Source organism: Ochotona curzoniae, unplaced genomic scaffold (genome assembly GCF_017591425.1).
Source record: "Ochotona curzoniae isolate NIBS_2020 unplaced genomic scaffold, NIBS_Ocur_1.0 scaffold_4683, whole genome shotgun sequence".
NCBI classification, from domain to species: Eukaryota; Metazoa; Chordata; class Mammalia; order Lagomorpha; family Ochotonidae; genus Ochotona; species Ochotona curzoniae.
The window spans coordinates 12,315,025-12,335,437 of NW_024467121.1; the positions used below are offsets into that span (position 1 = coordinate 12,315,025).

The following is a 20,413-nucleotide window of genomic DNA, read 5'->3' on the forward strand; positions in this document are numbered from 1 at the left end:
TCCCATAAACCAACTAGGCAGGAGGGCAGGAGGGCAGGAGGCAGGTACACAGCCATGGCTGCCCCTGCTCCTTCCTTCCTTGCTGCAAACTGCGAAGTCTAGCTTCACTGACAATGGTCAGAGGTTCCTCCACAACTGCCAGCATTGCAGACCTGAAGCTCAGACTGTGGGAAAATCTGTCTGCCCTGGCTTTAAGTCCACTGAGAAAGGCATCAAACATTCTCGGAAAGGTACACCAGTCTAGAGAGTCACAGCAGTGGTGCCATGGAGTTTGGGGCAACACAGGACTCTCTACCACATAGACTTTGGTGATAAACGGTTGAGATAGACTTTTCCTAGGTCTCCGAAAATAAGGAGGCCTTTGCAGTCACAATCAGCAATCAGATTCTTTTCCCTTAATCTCCCCCTTCTTCCAACCTGCTGAAAATCTCAGGGGCAACTGATGTGGCATAAAACTCTAATTCTCCACCTAGAGCGCTGGCATCCATATGGTTGCTAGTTCATACCTTAACTACTCCACTTCTGATCCAGCTCCCTGCTTAAGATATGGAAAAACAAAGGAGGACGGTTCAGGTTCTCAGGCCTCTGTACTCATGCAGGAGACCCAGAGGAGGCTTCTGGTACCTTGCTTTAGATCAGTTTATCCTGGCCATGGTGTCAATTTTGGGAATGAACTAGTGGATATTGAATATCAGATTCTCTCTATTTCCCTACCCTCTCCTCTCTTCTCTCTCCTCTCTGTATGTCTGCCTTTCAAATTAAAATAAATCTTTAAAATAAGAAAAAAAATGCACATTGAAGCTGTATTCCCATGTACTCATTCAGTCTCACCACAAAGGAACAGTTTCCTGATCTGAGGATCTATCTCACAGTGGGTTTGAATGGCAAAATACATAGTAAGTCGGTGCTCTGGTCAGTAAAGGTACAGAACTGTAGGCTCCAACATCTACGCCTTCTGTCCACAGTAGACAGAGGTGCTTTACCACCTCCATCTGCCATATCACACTGGACTCTAGCTGCAGACATGAACTTTACTCCTTGAATCCAACTGGCCTTCCTCATTGGAAATCCCAGGTTGGCTCTTGGTGCTGAATCTAAACATCTAACGGGACCAAAAGCTGCTTGTCCTGCTGTTACAGAAGAAAATTCTTCCTCACAAATCCACTCACCGTCGTGAAGTGCATCTGTGGGTCCCACATCCTCTACCAAATGTCGAAGGAAGTAATGAATATTTAGGTCTAGACAACCCCTAGAAGTCTTTAAATCCACCCAGCCTGAGGTTCAGCACTTCACTTACTTACAACTCTGGTACCTGACAAGGGACTGACTTTTAATATATGAGCCAGGCACAATCACAACATCAGTATGATATCATCCAAACACTTGAGAAGTGCGTCATACCAGTCCCCCATTATCTCTCTCTCTTAAAAAACAAAAAAAAAGCAAACAAACAAAAATGGAACCCTAAATGACAGCTATCTGAGTGACTACCCAGAGGCACATGAACAGCCAGAATCCCTATTATAGCTACCAACAACTAAAGGAAAGTTCATGCATGCATGAATATTACTCTTAGCTCTTGAATTCAACTGGTAGGAAGAATACTATACTAACTGGAACTGAAACCTAGAGGTATAGCTCAAGAATAATACCTTCTTCAATAAGAGTCATCCTTTAGAAGTGACAAAATCAGGTTATATCACAACTTGAAAAAGCAGTGTAGGAACATAAAAAAATACAACAAGGAAGCCAATATGACTCCCACAAAGAAACATAATAATGCATTAATATTGGACTGTAGGGCCAGAGCAGTAGCCTAGCAGCTAAAGTCCTCTCCTTGCATGCACCAGGATCCTATGTGGAAGCTGGTTCTAATCTCAGCAGCCCCACTTCTTATCCAGCTCCCTGCTTGTGGCCTGGGAAAGCCATCGAGGATGACCCAAAGCCTTGGGACTCTGCACCCATGTGGGAGACCTGGAAGAAGCCCCTGGCTCCTGGCTTCAGATTGGCTCAGCTTCAGCCATTGCAGCCGCTTGAGGAGTGAATCATCAGATGGAAGATCTTCCTCTCTGTCTCTCCTCCTCTCTGTCTATCTGACTTTCCAATAAAAATAAATCTTAAAAAAAAGGACTGTAAATAGATGGATGTTGATGAAATCCCAGAAATAAAATTAAAACATATCTGATCTGGAAGACAAGGCCTTTGGAAGTGTTCTAATCATACAACAAAGAAGACAAAATAATAAAGAATGAAATAATTTTCAGCATTTATGTGATACCCACAAATACCCAAATACCCAAACATTAGGAATAAATGAAAGAATATAAAAAAATAAGCCATAGAAAATCCAGTCAAAAAAATAACAGCAAGAATTTTCCATTATTTGGTAAGTTATGGAAACCTAAATATCTGAAGCATATAGAAACCCAAAAATAACTGATCAGAAAATATCTACAGCTTGATACATATGGTCAAATATTCAAAAAAATGCACAATGCGTATCTTAAATTTTGTGAAAGGAAGGACAAATCATTTCTGAAGATACTTTTAAGCAAACAAGCCATACAAACCAATAAACAATACAGATAAAAGGTCCAAGATCTACTGCCCCAAATTATGCAACAGAGGTCTCATTTGTAATAAAAGTGAGCTAAAAACCTCTAAGGAAGTCAAATTTTAAAGCATTTGTCACCATCAGGCGTATCTTACAAATGACATTTAGGGATGCACTACATGCAGAAACAGGATAGCATCAAACATTGTAAAAGGATGAGAATGCAGAAAATCTCCTCCCAAATAAACAGCATAGATTCAAAACAAACAATAGAAGCATTTTTGGAAAAATTCAAGATTAAGTATTATTGCTCAATAATAACCTTGAATGTAAGTGGACCAAATTCCCCAATTAAATGATACACACTAGTTGAATGAATTGACAACAAAACCGCAATGTAAATACACGCTGTCTACAAGAAACACCTCACCAGCAAAGATACAAACGAAGTGAAATGAAAAGGATGAAAAAGGTATTACATGCTAATGAAATTCAAAAATGAGAAGCGAATGCCATCCCAGTATAAAACAAAATAGATTTTAATCAAAATCTTGAAAGAGATGAGAAATTCACTTGTAAATAGTAAAGGGATCAGTAAAGCAAGATGAAAAAAACACTGTTTTTTCTCGTGCCATGGAGTGTAATGAGTTAGATGTCTATTAGGTTCAGTCTGTTGCAGTGTAGGTTAGCTCTGGGCTTTGCACACTGAATTTTCTTGTCCAGTGGACCTGATGACTAATGATAGTGAGATGCTCAAGTCACCCGGTGCTACATGTTGGAGTTTATCTTTTGCTTTAGATCTATTTCTTGTTTTTCAAATTTAACTGGCTTCACAAGCTTTAGCGTATATACATTTACAGGAGCCACATCCTGCTGTATTGGTCCCTGGAGTCTTATTTGAAAAGCTAAGCTGGAGGTACTAATTTAGAAACTGTTGATTTAGATTTAGAAACTGTTGATGGCATTTTAGGAGTTCAGGATACCTATGATTATTAAAGTGAGTGATGAATATCAGAAAGAATTTGCAGATGTCTTAGGATACATCAACCTCATCATTTTTTATACTTTAAAGCATTGAACAGTTGCATAAAAGCTAACAGTTATATATTTCGTTGTATATGTCTTAGCTAAAGAGAATGACATGAAAAGAACCTATTCTGCAGGGTAAGGTAACCATAACAAAATTAGCATTAGGTTTAGATGTTTGGAGGCATACTTGGATCATGATTAATGTCAGTGGCACAGTTCCTTGGCATAGTCTCACCTTTTGAGAAGTTTGTTCATATACACCTCTAGTTGAGATTATGTTGCTAAGGAGCATGGATTAGCTGGAAGAGAGCACTCAGTCACCAGCCCCTTACTGCTTCTTGCATTATAATGCACTTTTGTGCTGGAAGTCATAAAAAAGGACTCCACTGTCAACATTCACTAAGAAAGGTGAGGGGGTGGATTTTGGTGTCCCGCAATATTCAAACAAGAGAAATGTGCCATGAATATGAGTGACTATATTTCTAGAATACTAAATTTGAGATTTTTTAATGCTATTTATAGAGTAAAGGTTAATTTGCTTCCTTTGTGGTAGTAAATTCTGACTAATATTTGTGAGCATTATAATTCTTGTGACTATAATTTTTAAACTTTTTATAATTTGTGTCTTTTTTGTGCCTCTAATAAATAGGCATAATTTGTTGAAATTTGTCAAGTTATAGTTCTTTTATACAGAACACACAGAATTAAAAATTTGAACATAGTTCTCTTACTTAGCTACACCTTTCAATAACGCAAAGTGACGAATAGTGCTCTTACAACAAAGTTTTTGGGGAAAATAGGAATATGTTTAGTTTGACTAGAATATATTCATACATTATTCATACTAAAGCAGAATTTAAAGGGCATAGGTTATTCCTGGCAATTTAATGATTGCTACTAACTCTTCAATTGTTAACCCATTACAAAATGTAAGATTATTTTACCAAGAGAGAAAAAAAAAGTCATTAATAAGATGGAGTTCAATAGTCAAATGTTTCCCGTCTAGTTTGTTTATTTCTGCATTTCATAATAACTGAAAATAGAATGACAACAATGGATTCTTAGTGCATTATGTAATGACAGCAGGAATTATCCATTTCCTGGCTCCTGGTGATTTTGCATGATTTTTTCTCTATTCATTTTATATATACTAAGAAAACACTAATAATTATAGCATATCTGCAAATTCTAAATTTATGCAATTTTGCATCATATTAATCTCTAGTACATTATAATGATTATGGCTATCATGAATTTGAAAGCTCACAGGTAGCAGGACTATATAAACCATAATGCTCTCAACTTAGAATTTTTTTTCTCTTAGATTCTATAACCTGAGAGCACAATAGGAGAATAAAAATACATTTTTGCCTGTGAATTATCTATTTACCATTCTTATCTATGTAACTTATGTAAGTCAATTAGAATACACCACTTACATGTACATGCAAAGCAGGCAACACACGTTACAGGACCAAAAAAAACAGTTTCAAAAAATAAAGCACTTTTAGTATTAGAATTTTAAAAATCTTTAAGTAATTTTTTAAATTGCCAAGCATTTGCAATTGCAACTTAAAGTTATGATTTAGAACCATACTCTTAACTGAAACACCCAAAGTTAGAGGATATCTGGACCGATAAACATAGACAGTAGAACATATATGCTTATATGCAGAATTCTCTTAATAAAACAGTTCTAAGTATAAACAGTGACACTTGTACATTCATTTGACATAATTTTTTAAAGATTTATTTATTTTTAGCCTTATAATGTGTTTTTGCATGATCTAAATTAACTCACACGACCATTATTTCATCCAAGTTGAGTCTCAGTCTGTGAGAGTTCCAGAGATTCTATTAGAAGCCCCAAAATCAGGAGATTTGTTTTAGAACTGTGAAGAATGGTCAGATTCAAGTAATTGGATCAATTAAAATACATTTAACTGAGCATTTTAACAAACGTTATGGGCCAGTTCCGAGCAGAGTTAAGGTAACTGTTAATAACAGCTAAGAAACTTCAAGACTCAATAGCAGCAAGTGCAGAGTCTTTCAGACACATGAAAACTCCCATTACTGAAGTCAGTTACAATAAGATAGCATAGCATTTAGCATGTCACCACATTATTTACAACAGTAAGCTACATCATGAGACAAAACAGCAGAGAATAGCATACTCCTGTGGTCAGGAGCCAGATGAAAAAGGTTGCATAAACTGCAGAGAAGGGACAGGAAACATCTCCCAGTTTACAAAAGGTTAATCCATTCAGGTCTCTCCACAGCTGGGATGGGGAGAACTGTCTGGCCAAGCTGTGACAGTGGCATTCCCCTTTTATCCAGGGATTAAGAGCCATAGTTAAGAGAACTACAACAACAACAAAACCTCTTAGTAATCTTCCTCTAGGCTGCCTAAGAAGAATTTCACAAAGGAGGGACTGGATCTCTAAGAACTCTGCAGGAACACTTATCTCAGTAGGTTCAGGCCACCTGAGGACCTTTCCTAGTCCAAGAGACCGTCTTCAGCAAGAGGGTTATTTAAATTCTGCCACAGACCTAATGGGATACTTAACAAATACTGTCTAGCAAAACCTGGAATATGAGTCTTTAAGAATTGAGGAGATTTTTCTAGCAATGAGAGACAACTTATAGAAATGACCAGCAGAGAGAGAGATACAAGACCTGTTAGGGTCTGAAGCAGATTGGGGATTCACTGAGGCACACAGCACAGGGTTCATATAATCACTGCAAACTGCTCACAATATTACCTACAAGTGATCTCCACAGAAGGAAGGACAGGGGCAGATTTCAGCCCAGCATCCTGACAGAAGTCTTCCAAAAAATATCAGAGAGTAGCCCTGATCTGAATTTCTAAAAGAGTCCAAAACCTTCCCTTAGTCTCCCAGGTTGAGCCTCATCCAGGAAAAGAAACTGAGTTTGAACAGGACCGACATTCCTGGAGCTGGGATGAGAGGTATGGAGGAACCTTTACTTTCGTGTAGATTCCAAAGTGCAGGTACTATGTACCCAGAATCCAAGACTCGAGTCCCCATCCCTGTAGAAGGTGGGCTTAACAGCCCTACACCCATGCGGGCTTGTTGGGAACGGGGGTCCAGCTGAGAGTTTCAGGAAACTCTAGGGAAAGCCGGGCAAGAGTCTTTAATCACCAGGAGCCTCCTCATTGCTCCTCGCAAGGAGTGATACACGCACGAAAGCATTAGAACAGTGCCTCAGCGCCAGGAAATTAGTGCAGCCTAATTAACAAGCCTGAGCCTTGAGTGTTAATACCAGCGGCTCTGCTAACCATATGCTAAAACTCAGTGTTTTTGAGAGAGTTAAATGGTGGAGAACAAGGGTCTCCAAAAAACAGAAGATAGAGAACACAGTGTACTTGCTTACCATCCAATGAGATACTAAGGTACTGGCTGGAGTCAAATTCAAGGGCTCGCAGTGATGTTGGAGTTGATCCCAGTAACGCTGGAGTTTATCTACGTCACAGCACCAAAACATCAAAACAACAGCAATCTCCTTTCTAGTCTCACATGGAAGACTTTCCACGCGGACAATTTCAGTGTACAAAGCAAGATTTATGAAAGAGTGAGAGAGAGGTCTCCAGCCCTAGTGACAGGACAGGGATGCGAGGAAAGAAAAAAACTCAGCAAATGGTGAAGTGCACCATGTTTTTATGCAACAGCTCAGGGGGAGGGGGAATAAAAGGAGTCACTCAGAATGCGCTCAGGACAGACTGTACATCATAAAGGTACGGCTGGTGGATTCCTCTTCCCAGGCTGATAAGCTGAAATCTCAGATACCATCTCCTTGACAGTAACTCAGAGATCAGGGTTGCTTTAGGCTGTGTCTCCATAGCCAACGACTCTAAGAGATGGGAATTGATCAAGTTGATTCTCTTCGTTCTTGACTTCGCTCTTTGACTTGGGGTGTGTGTGTGTGTGTGTGTGTGTGTGTGTGTGCTAGCGGGGGAGGGGGAGGATGAAGCTGGGAAGAACTTGCCTGTGAAAGAGTAAGAAATGGGGAGAAGCAAGATTTGGTGTTTTAAAAGGTAACTCCTCCAGGGACCAGAACACAACTGTCGCTTAGTCTGAGCCCTGACGAGATGACTAAATGGTGTTCCTGAGGGGGAAAAAATAAGTGATCAGATCTTGGTCGCTGAATAACTTCTGCTGTATTAAGGAGACATGACAAATATCACATCCACAAGAAAAACATTTTTTCAGTCTTGGATATTGAATGTACCTGAAAAAAAATTTATTTCAAAACCATCAGGGAAATTCTGATCGAATGAGAAATTACTATGGAAGAAATCTTACTGTTTTGAGTCTATTTCAGCATTTAACTGGTAATTATTAAAATTACTTCTAACACATAAATAGAAACCCATTGCTCCATAGTTAAGAATATATAAAAAAGGAAAAAAGGGGTAAAATATGTTTCCTTTGCTGAGGGGGATTATTACAGTAAAGGGGTTAGTATTATTAACCATGTCTTTTAGTAATAATTATAGTTCATGTTAACTTAAGGTGCAAATATCAGGAATAAAATTTTTAAATAATAGTTAAATGCAAATCATAATTTAATAACAAAATTGTACAAGTACAAATTAATAACAGTTTATGAAAAAAACCATCGATAAATATTATGTAAAACTTGTTAAAGAATACTACCTTGTTCTCTGTCCTACAGCGATGGACTTGGTGCTTGGAGCCAATAATAACACGCATGGACTACTGACTGATGCTCAATAGCCAAATTTTATTAACAGCATCCGACTTTTAAAAGGTTGTCAGTAATGACTCAGGGCTTGAGCCATTTACATTTCAGCAGCAAGGGACAGTCTCCCAATACACAATTTGTTCCTCTCACAGGTCCTTTATCTAAACCTGGGAGCCAGAAGCTTTCCTGTTTATTCCTCTCCTTCCCAGGCCTTTCAGAGGAGATTCAACTGGCTCTGTCTCCCTCAATGACAAAGATTCTGAATGCCCTTCTGCAGTACCCTTTGATAAATATCGATAGTTTAGTAATGATTCTAATGGATGATTATATGTGCAAAAAAGAAAGATACCTAGCTTTATTTAGTTTAATTCAGTGATTAATAGTCTATTCATTAAGGCTGTAAAACCTATCATCTAGGCTTCCAACACAGCTGACAGAGGCCCAGACATGGCTCATTTCCCAAACATGCCTATCTTGTACTGTTTTTCCCAGGGCATTAGCAAGAAGCTGATCAGAATCTGAGTAACTGGGAATCTAACTGGTGCAGACACGTGTATCCAGCCACTCAAGTGGCAGCTAATCTACTACACCACAATACCATCTACCAAATAATAAATTCTATGCTTTATCTCCTAGTAAAAGTCTTTAGTGGTTAACATCAAATTATTAAATAAAACATTGAACAAGGAATAAAATATGTGTGCTGAAACAGTTGATTTGCTAGCAGAAAGCAAGGGGAAGACTGGGACTGAAACAGGCTAAGGTACATAAATTGTTTAAAATTTGTTAAGATTTCCTGAGTGCTATTATTTCACCCTGCTATCTCCATAAACAAATAATCTTTTCCAGCCTTCTCAGATTATCAGTCTCCAGATAAATTTTTTTGTTTAGCTAGCCGTCTATTCAAAATGCTGAAAGAGGAAAAGACTCATATATCTGAACAAATCTTCTCATTTGGTCTTTATTTACTTCCCATTGGATGTTTCCATGAAGTCTGGTACATAAGCAATGCCTTCCACTTCCCTTTCAGCACCAACATTAAAGGCAGTCCTCCAATGTTTAATATGGGAAAAAAACTGTCATCCCATTAAAGATTAGCTGCTGATTTACACATATTCCAGCACTGAAATAGCCTCACCTTTTTACCAAAGCCTTAATAAGCATAGATACGATTGAGATGATCATTGACCCTTCATACCTAGGGCAGGGTTATGAAATCTTTATTTCACAAAACAAATACAATAGAACTGGAAGACAAATGGTCACCTGCCAGCAGTATTGGAAGAAGAGAAAGAAAAAGCAGAGTGACAGGATGCTGGCTTCTCATCTGGTTTGCGCAGGTTTGTTCACAAAGCCTGGCTCATTCTGTCATTTTCAACTGCCTTGACTGCAAGTGAATTTGGATGCCTGAAGGATTTGGCCAATTCTGCATCTTGCATATTTCCATGTGTGTGAAAGAAAGACTATGAGCAAATGTTTCCATGACTGGCTAGCATATTATAAACATATAAAAACACATTTAAAAGGAACACTGTTAGAGACTATTGGAACTCCTAAGAGTTTGACAAGGTAACAGGACACAAAATTAGCCCACACAAATCAATGGTCTCAGTGTACATAAACAATTTCCAAAATTAAACTAAGATTTAAAAGTATTTGGTGAAGGATGATTTTAATGCAAGAAACTACATTAAACTAGACTAGATCTTACTGCCCTCTCCTGATATCAACCCTTCACATTTGCTAGGTGTGAGCGAGCTCAGTTTTACCAACGGGATGACTGGATAACTGGGGAAATGGATAATATATGCTTCCTCATCCAGTGTTACTACAAGAACTTCATGGATTATACACAGAATAACTTGAAGGAAATAGTCCAGTGTCTGTTTTCACCAAGTGTAAACCAAAAGGGACAACCCAATATCTCAGCAGACAAATTTCCCCCAAAGTAGACACTATCAGGATATTTTAGCTGCAGAGTATTTCTTTGTAATCTCACCCCCTACCCTAAGAAAAGAAGACAAAAGCAAAACCAAATAACTGTGTGTGCATAGAAATCTCCAGATAAGTCACACAAGGTAGGTTCATAATCTGCTGATACTTTTGAGTCATTTGGCAATTTTTTTAAGATGTATTCTTATTGCAACATATGGAGAAAAGGAGAGGCACAGAGGAAGATAATTAAAAATATTTATTTATTTTTGCTGGAAAGATTGACAGAGAAGAGGGAGAGAAAGGGCTTCCTTTTGCTGGTTCACATACCAAACAGCTTCAAGAACTGTTGCTGAGCTGATCCAAAGCCAGAAGTTTCTTCCGGGTCTCTTGAACATGTGCAGGGTCCCAAGGCTTTGGGACATTTTCTGGTGCTTTCCCATGACACAAGAAGAAGGCTGGATGGGAAGTGGAGCAACCGGTTCATGAATCAGTGCCCACGTGGGATCCCAGTATGAAGGTGAGGATTTGGCTACTCAGTCATTGTGCTAGGCCTGGAAAATATAAAATTTAAATTGTTTTTAAAGTCCTTTAATTGCCCTTACCCCTTCAATGTGCCTATTGTGTGTTTACGTTTGCAGTCATTTTAACAAATATATCAAGAGCCAAGGGCAAAGATACACTCTATGGGATAGCCTATAGAGCACCCCATTATATCACCTGCTACCACCTTATATATCCGTAATGTTCACAAAATTCTAGGTCTCCTTTGGTTTGGGTGAATTCATTCCCAGGGACAGTCTGGTTGGGAGTATATACTGTTTAGTATTCAAATCAATGAGTTTTAATTCCAGTTGATAATTTCCCAGCTTTGACAAGGCCAGGTTATTAGAAGTGCTCGGTCACAACCCCTGTGAGGAGAGGTCAACAAGCAAAGCCCCAGGAAGCTTGGCTGTACAATGTAGCTGTTCTAAGTTGCTTCCCACTACTTTGAGATAAGAAGTACAACTGGTGTTTATCTCTAGATAAGACTTTCTCCTTCTATCTCTGAATCAATAGTAACACAACATGCTTGAGGGCTCTAATTGCTAATGGGTCATTAAGCAGCAATCTTATCACTTAACACATCAGGAGGTGACTTCAACTCCCGCAAGGTGGAAACATTGAGAGCCATAAAATTCAATCCCTTGAGGCATGTGCATTTAAACTAGAAAAGCCATAGTGGTCATATGACTCATCTATGAAGGAAAGTCAAGTCATTTATCTTTCATTCAACTCTGCCTCAACAGGAACACAGACGATCTAGCCCTGGAATGAAGTGTCCATCATTCAGTTTCACAGAATCATCATGTGCTGGAGGGAAGAGGGAAGTAATTGCTATTTTAGAAAGCCACCTGCATCTGAGGACTTTGGCCTTTAGTCCACTGCTATTTTGAATGCAAAACACCATCTTCATCTGATCTAGCTAAAAACCTTCCTTTCTTAGGAGCCAACTGAACAGGATGCCTCCAGCTATAAAATAGGTGGAAATTAACTTCCCTTCCTTCAAGGCCTTACCTTACATCTATAATTGTTCCTTTTCTCCACCCCAACCCTGGTGTCCATGATCAGCTGGAAGTGTGCTGTATTTGTGGACCAGTTTACAGCTACTCCTACAATCAGTTTCCATGGTGTTCTATAGCATAGATTTGTAATGTTAAGTTTCAGTAGTACAGTTAGCCTAACTCTATGGAGAAAATGAGATATATTTTCCATTTGAGTGTGGTACTTTAAAGACTTTTCAGCTACTCACTCAACTCAGTGTGCTGGGGACCATTCAGAATACACATCAACAGTCCGGGAAGGACTGAGACATTTCCAAACTAAATGGTCTGGGAACAAACTCTGCTAGGGTGTTTTGCATTCAAAATAGCAGTGGACTAAAGGCCAAAGTCCTCAGATGCAGGTGGCTTTCTAAAATAGCAATTACTTCCCTCTTCCCTCCAGCACATGATGATCTCCAAGGATCTAAAGCACTACTTAGCAGTGACAATGGGCATGTGACCTTAGACTGTGACTATGGCAGTAGAGAAACTGGATAGCAGCTGAATAAAATGCAAAATGTCTCAATGTACTTCCTCCCTCTTTTGTACAGGACACCCTCTGGCCCCGGCTTTTATAAATCTAAGTTGTAGCTATGTCTCTTTCTTCTTTCTAGTTACTTGTCATCTCCATCTTCACCCTGGTTCATGCTTTTCGTGTTGTAAGATCCTGGAGTAGCACATCATTGAAAGTTGTATTGAAAGAACCCTGATAAGTAGGTTATGACATGGCCCTAATACAATATGCAACATTTGCTTGACATCTCACTTATATTTTCTCAAAGCATGCTCAGAAGCCTCAGTGGATCACTGCCAAAAAAAAAATCAGAATGACACAAAATGGCCTACAAGCTTCACTACTTCATTTTTCAGTTCATTCTGACCACCATTGATGGGCACAGGGCTTCTAGACTGACCATTCTAATGCCACTCCCCCCAGCTAACTACACATGAAAACAGTAATGAAAACAGTCATGAAAACAGTAATCAACTGATAGTATAAACTTAAATTTAATCACATCTTCAAATATTTCTTCAGATAAATCTCCATCTTAAAATGTAAGTATACATGGTGCATCCTTAAATATTCTAACCCTCAAGTTGAATTATTATCATTTGGTGCCCAGGGCAATGTTTGACTGCCTATTAATGTCACAGAACCGTGGAAGTCTTGACAAGTTACCAAATCATAAAAGAAATTACTGAGATTTTTCAGTCACATTGTAAATAGTGTTGGGGCTTGTTGATATCTGGAGTGGTGACTGTGGTCACTGTGATAGCTTCATGCATGTTGCCAAAGTCTCCAGTATTCATTCAAGCCTCTCATTTTGTAAATCACTATCAAGATAACGCCACCAAAACATTAAAAGAACAGAGAAAATCAATGAGAATTATAACCTTTTAAAGACATAGTTTTGTGGTAGAGATCCACTGCACCCCATAGATTTAAAAATGAAGTTGAATCGTCATTATGCTTTATCTGTGGTTTGTGTTATTTAATGTTCATTCCAAGGAGCAAATTGAAGCTCATGGAATGGGGTGTGGAATTCTCACAATGCTCTCCTCCATAACTTAACTTAAAGCAAATTTTTATATCTTCGTGATCTTAAGCTGCAAAATCATGGAGTATTATAAAATTAACTTTTTTCATTTGCTAACCTTTTCAGCTAATTTAACATTCTTTCTGTGTGTGTGTGTGTGTGTGTGTGTGTGTGTGTGTGTGTGTGTGTGTGTGACTAGACCACACTATTACCAGTCTGAATTGTGTTTGCTTTTAGTCAGCTGAAGGAGAAAGTAATGACAGGTGGCTTATCAGTTACAACACCAAGTCATTTAGATTGGCAACTTATCAATTACAACACCCTTAGTCATCCAGAAAAACAGAAAAAGACAGATGTCTGGAACTTCAGGGTAGACATCAAATATCTGAACACAAGTGAGACAATTCTGAACTGAGCATTCTGGAAACTTTTCTAGGGCGTTTAACACGAGAAGCCATAGTAGGCCGAACACAGTGTTCTAAAATAAGGATCTTGTGTATTCAGGGAGGAATCCTGTTCTCTTCCCTCTGGTATGTGATAACCTCCTGTTAGTCTCAGATTCTAGTCAGCAGGAGAATGGGAGTATGACCTTGGACTGTTACCATCTTAGTAGAAAGGTGGTGATACCCTGATTAAGAAAATGGAAATAGCTGGGCATAGCACCATAGGGTTCCTCTCCTTTTGCAAAGAGGGGAAAAGCATGGCCCCATACTTTTATTAGTCTATAATTATTCTGTTGGACTCTTAAATCTAGTTGTATACTCTCTCCTTTTTTTAAAATCTTATTTTATGCTTCATTGCTTTGTAGATTTAGGGCTTCCTCCTTTTCCTCTCTCTCCGCCCTCCTCCGTGTTTACCCTGGTTCGTGCTGCACAGGTCATGGAAAAATACACATTAACTGCAGATTCTACACTTAAAAGTAGAAAGTATGTGTGTGTGTTTCTTCTAGAAGTTAAATCACCAATATCGTGTATCACTGTGACTTGTCTAATGCCTCATGCTGGTCTCATGCCACCCCACACTGGTCACTGAAAATAAAAATCCATAAATAAATAAAATAAAATAGTGAGTATACAAATCATTATATTTTGACAGGGAAAAATTTTGCTCAATTAATTTTCTGGTATGCACGCACATTCATGTTCTAAGAGTTTTCCAACTGTTCTCTTTGATCAGGAGCCTTTATTAACCTTTGACCACGAGGCTGTCTTGAGGTGTAGATACGCGAGGAAAGGAAGTATGCTTATCAGTGTGCCACTCAGTTGTGCAAATATTTTACTGTAGATAATTCATTATTCCCTTTCAATATTTTAACTGAATGTTTTCTACGTCTAGGGCTCAACCTTTGATTTTCCTTCACTTTTCACAATTTTCATGCGTTGAAAATGGCAGTGTACTGCTTGATCCCAAGTCAACGGCACCCTAACAGCTTTTGGGGGAAGCAAAGTACCAGCCCCAGTAACAATGAATGAGAGCTGCAAGAAATGCAATCTAACAACAACAAAAACAGCAGCCACATATTATGAGCCTCTTTTCAATAATCTAGAAGCAAAACAGAGATTCTGCAATTCAGAGCAAATACAGAAAATCACATGTGATTTTTTAGGATATTTAACTATATACAAGAAATACTTCTGCGACTGTCAGTAATATTTTCCAAAAGTCCCAGTCAAAAGCACAGAAATAAGTTTAGATGATCACATTTGTAAGCTGGGGTGTTGAAACAAGAAGGTGGACTGCAGGAGAAAGGTCTTTTTTTTTTTTAAGATTTATTTATTTTATTGGAAAGGCAGATATACAGAGAAGATCTTCTGTCCGATGGTTCACTCCCATAGTGGCCTCAATAGCTGGAGCTGTGCCATCCGAAGCCAGGAGCCTGGAACTCTTCTGAGTCTCCCATGCAGGCACAGCAACCCAAGGTCTTGGGCCATCCCTATACTTTCCCAGGCCACAGGCAGGGGAGCTGGATGGGAAGCAGGGCAGCTGGGATTAGAACTGGTGCCCATATCGGATCCTGGCACGTTCAAAGTGAGGACTTCAACCACTAGGCCATGGTGCTGGGCCCAGGAGAAAGGTCCTTAAAGTGACTTTTCATCCCAGCTTTTTGGAATAATGTTAATATTTTATCACCATTCTCCTTTAATAAATCACCATAGCATAAACAGCACCCATCTGTCCTTAAAGGTGAGTTGACAATATGTTAAGCAGTCATGTATTTGGTTTATGTTCAAGCTGACTTATAACAACTGCATGGACTTTCCAGAAAATATGCCACTTCAAATCTGTCATTTTTCATACGGAATATTTTGAGCTAAATTTTCTAAAAGTTTTATTTGTCTAAAAGCCGAGTCTCCTGAAAGAATGTAGCCAGTTATTTTTAGTCTTCTCCCTGTAGCAACTCAAATCTTCTAGGAGAAAAGTCAGAAGCACTTCTTGACAGATACTGTTACACACTGACCCCTGCTCCCCAAGAAAGCAATTCTCTTTCCAAAGGAAGGTTGCTTTCCTATAAATGCTTCCTCTTCCCCCTCCTTCTCCCCTCATTAGTTAGATAAATCAACCCCAAATTAATCATCTAGGACAAATGTACAGTGTATAATTTAATAAACTTATGTTTATCCAATAATATTTATTTTCTTTTATACTAAACAGGCCACAAAAATTAATTTAAGGTCGGTAGGTGGAAAAAGCTTTGTATTTCCATATCAGAGAACTCAAATCTTATGCCTCTTCATCTAGTTGCTGGGGTTTGCCTGTTAGGTCCTCAGTAACTACTGAATACACAGGAAGTACTTAGTGTCCAGGAAGATCTTGATTACATAACACAGAGCTGAACAAGTCCGGATCATGGTACTTACTGTTTGAACATATGTGTCTTGCTGACTGGCATTGAAACACGTGGCAATTATAGATCCTAGATATTCCATGTTCAGACTTCCAAATCCCTCCAAATATGACTGAAAAGTAGAAGATAGCCCGAGTAATTTTCTGCCACCCATGTAAGAGCCCGAGATGATGTTCCCAGCTGGTAGTTTCATCGTGTGTTGCAGCTATTTGGAGAGTAAACCGGTGATGGAAGAGCTCTCTCTCTCTCTGCTCACTCTCCATCTGTCCCTGTTTCTGTAATTCTGCCCCTTAAATAAACGATTAACATTTTAGAAAACTTTAAAAATTGATTTTTTTTCAAATTTAAGTTTTTGCTTAATTTGTTATATCATTAACAAATGACGTTTTAGTATACAAAGTTTTATGAAAACATCAAATTCATACCCCCCAAGCAAATTCACAACTATGGTAACAAAAACTTTAATGTGTTACTTTTGCTTTCAGAAATCCGTCATAATCGACATTGCATTTTCAACACAGTACAGAGCAATCAAATGCTTGTCTCAAGAAGACGGTGTTTATTTAGGTAAAAAGTCAAGAAGAATAGGGGAATTTAGATTCAGATACTAAGCGTTTCTCCAGAACAGCATTGTAACAAGCAATGGAAGGAAATGAAACCACATGACCCATTATTTTCGGCTGAGAAATGTTCTTTTTCCTTATCTGTTTACTGGCACTTCTGCCCTGGCTGCCGAGAAGAAATAAATCCCATGTCCAGGCAGTCCAAGACTATCTCATCTCCAAGAAACAACTCCGTGCGAATGCTAGAGGGCCTCGAAGGAGGGCTGTAAATGATCAGGCAGATACTCCTTAAACTAACCCAAGAAAATTACTTTTGGGAGAAAGAACTCAAAACTAATTTTAACAGTAAATTATCATAAATGTTTCTTATTGTATAAAAAATAACTTTCTAAGTTAGAAAAATGATTGGTATTATAGTACATATGTCAAATTCAAATAAAGCATTTAAATGATTGAACAAAACGATGATGTATATCACAGGTAATTTGCTAAAGAGACTAAAGGCAACTAAATTATGTCATTATTCCTGGTCAAGAAACATATCAGAAGAAACTTTTGCAAGACTGGGATATACTGAGAAAGCATATGGAATGAACAAAGAACAAAGAACAACTGGGGGTTACACTATTAGTGACAATAAAAGGAGAAATTCACTCTAAAGCAGGAATCAAGTGAAATAATCATAAAAATATGAACTTTTCTAGAATAAGTAGCAGAAGACTTGATTTCTAGAGACAAAATTACCCAAAGTATTGTTTCATTTAACACTGTTACATTATACTATTTACATTTGAACTGTTTCTTAGAGTGACATCATTGCCCTAAGATGATAATTCAAGCATACACTGGTTATTGGAAGGATACAGGATGACACAGGGAGTAAATAATCAGCTAGAGTACAGGATGCCCTGGAAGCAGGAAAAGGACATGTCAACCCACAGCAACTTATGAGTCGTCTTTCTCTGCAAAACTGTATTAAAAACATGTCCCTTTGCAAACTGCAGAATTCTTGGCAGATTTCAAATTCCTCTAACAGAAACTAGTTCAGAAGCAATTGTCTACTCCTAGATTAGTCTGTGGTTATTGAGGATCATCTTAAAGAAAACTGTGCTTATTCATTGCTGAAATTGTACATATCACTTGAAAAGCACAGTGGGGCTATGACAATGTGCACAGAAATGACCTCAGTGGGAACTAGTGGTAAGGAAGAAAAACGGAGACAATTCCAACTCTGTCCACTGTGGGTAGGGATCTAAAAGTAAACAGCAGTGTCTGGAGTTAATGAATGAAAAATTACAAAAAAGAAGCATCAAAGAAATGAACCAGAAGTTGAATACCAAAAGCCCAGTCCTAGGAACGTTGTTCACTCCTTCCATGTTTTCTAAGTAGGAATGGTGATTATAAAGCATTACGGAGAAACAGTGTCATATCAGCTGAGATAATCTATCCTACCCTTGCTTCATCATCCCACAGAAACAGCAAATAAAGCAATGACCTTTCCTTGTTATTAATATGCTCCATATAAAGTCGGGTTAAGCCCATGACTCCTTCTTATTTGGCATCTTGTTCATTCAGGTGGCAATAAATTAACAGATTGTTTGAATGGCTCAGAGTAAACAGAAGTTTTTAGTGGTTCTGTGGGCTTAAAATCCATGATCAGGCATCAGTAGATTCATGTTTGTGGAAGGACCACTTTCCAGTCCATAGATTGTATGTTTTTCCTTACAGAAAGGGCAAGAGTGCATTTTGGGGCACTAACTACATTCATGATGGCCCCGCCTCATGACTTCAGTACAATCAAAAGCCATGCTTCTTAGTGCCATCACCATTGGGACTAGAATTTCAAATGGATTTGGAAGGAACATTAACACTCAGTTCCTTGTCCTGGACCCATACAGGCCCTTCATCCTGAATAAGCAACCAATATTCTATAGCTATTCACTGCTGTTTGTTTGGCCCAATCCCCATTTCAGCCAAGCCTACAGGTTCCTCTAAGCTTTCCTTCCAAATCCAGCATCTTTAGCAGGAATTCTACCTCTGAATGGAGTCTCTATAGACATACTGCATGGTCCTATAACAGAATGACTTTGTCCTGCCAAATTCTTGGAAAAAAATCAGTATCAGGGATAACTTAATGGTTGCGGTAGTCAGAGAGAAGTCTTTCAGATGGCACGATCAACAATCAGTTAAATTCCCTAAAGAGGCCAGTAATTGGAAAGTGCTTTCTAAGATATCATTTTCCAATTCCACGAGGATTTGGTTTGGACGTCAGGGATATAGACGTATGTTATCTTCTTACATTGTCTTTTGTTTAATATGTGTTAGATCCTACACTGACTGAGAGAAAAGTTCTTTTAGTTCATCATTGTCTGGAAGAGCCCTTTTCACTCACAAATAATGTTAGGAATCTTCTTTCCCCTCCCTATAGCCATATTGTCTTTCACACTATTGCTCAGGAGTAAATTTCTTAGTGAATTTCTCTTATCATTATGTTCAAAATCACTTTTACTCTCCCTTCGCACAATTACATCCTCATCTTACTTCTTTTATTACCATCCAGATCTCAGTTAATGCTCAGGAATTGTCTGAACTGTCTTGTCTTAATCTGATTTACAAGCTAACAGATTATCCTGTGAACTTCACTAATGCTGGAAGAAATCATGAAACTTTGAGGGTGATAAAACAACAGTTTATTATTCACAGCAACATCAAAAACTAAAGCAACAAGAATCTGTTTGCTGGTTTCTTGCATCCAATTTCATGGAGGATGAAATACAAGCCAATAGTGCCTGTCCAGGCAGGTGGTTGAGGTTCAGCAAAAAAGCCTTGAGTTTTGGAGAAATCACAATATTTGTTTTAGGTAATAAACATAGAAAGTTTTTGACTGGAGAGAAATATTTTGTTTATACAACAAGACAGTTATATTATTTTTATTCATTGGAGGAGGTTAATATCTTTATTTGAGAAGTCGTTTGTCATACAACTTGCTGAAAAAGTAGTGTTAAATGAAGGACAGAAGCAATCTCTGGTTTTCAAATATGTATGTATGTGATATTTCATGCATAATTATCTTCTTGATTTATAGGAAATGAGAAGATTTCACATTTTTCACACTACAGATGTAGAAGCAGCCCCTTCTACTCTCTCTCTCGTCCTTTCCTTTTTCATTTCTTATTCGTTTCACGTTGAGATGCTTACATTTCCAATTAAAAAAAATCATGCCACAGCAAGTATATGAAAAATAAAATGATAAAGCAATATAAAGTAGAAAAATAGAAATCCTACAGTTACTTGGAGCTATTGATGCATGCTACATATGTAGATTAATTCCAGTTCATTCACCTCACTAATTCAAATGAAATGTTTCTGTGATCTGTGTATTTCTTGTCAGTAATTACAGAAAATACATGATAGTTGTCTTTTGAAGAATGGTTTATTTCAGTAAATATAGTAGTTGGGAGCTGGGTAACTGTGTGGGGTGTGGGTTTTTTTTAATTTCTCTTTTTATTATTATTTTCCATGATGCTTTGTAGGTATGGGGAATTCCCCCTCTACCTCCTTTTTCCTTTCTCATTCTCTCCTGCTGTTTCCTTCATATTATCATTATACTACGGTCTTAAACAGTCACAAATCCAACATTCTGT

At 38.2% G+C, this 20,413-nt stretch overlaps 1 protein-coding gene across 1 annotated transcript in view; it reads right to left on the bottom strand.

The window, feature by feature from the left end:
- Positions 1–20,413, bottom strand: part of LOC121148045 (prostaglandin-E(2) 9-reductase-like) — a 296,739-nt gene that overhangs the window by 32,557 nt on the left and 243,769 nt on the right. The gene's annotated exons all lie outside the window — the stretch shown is intronic.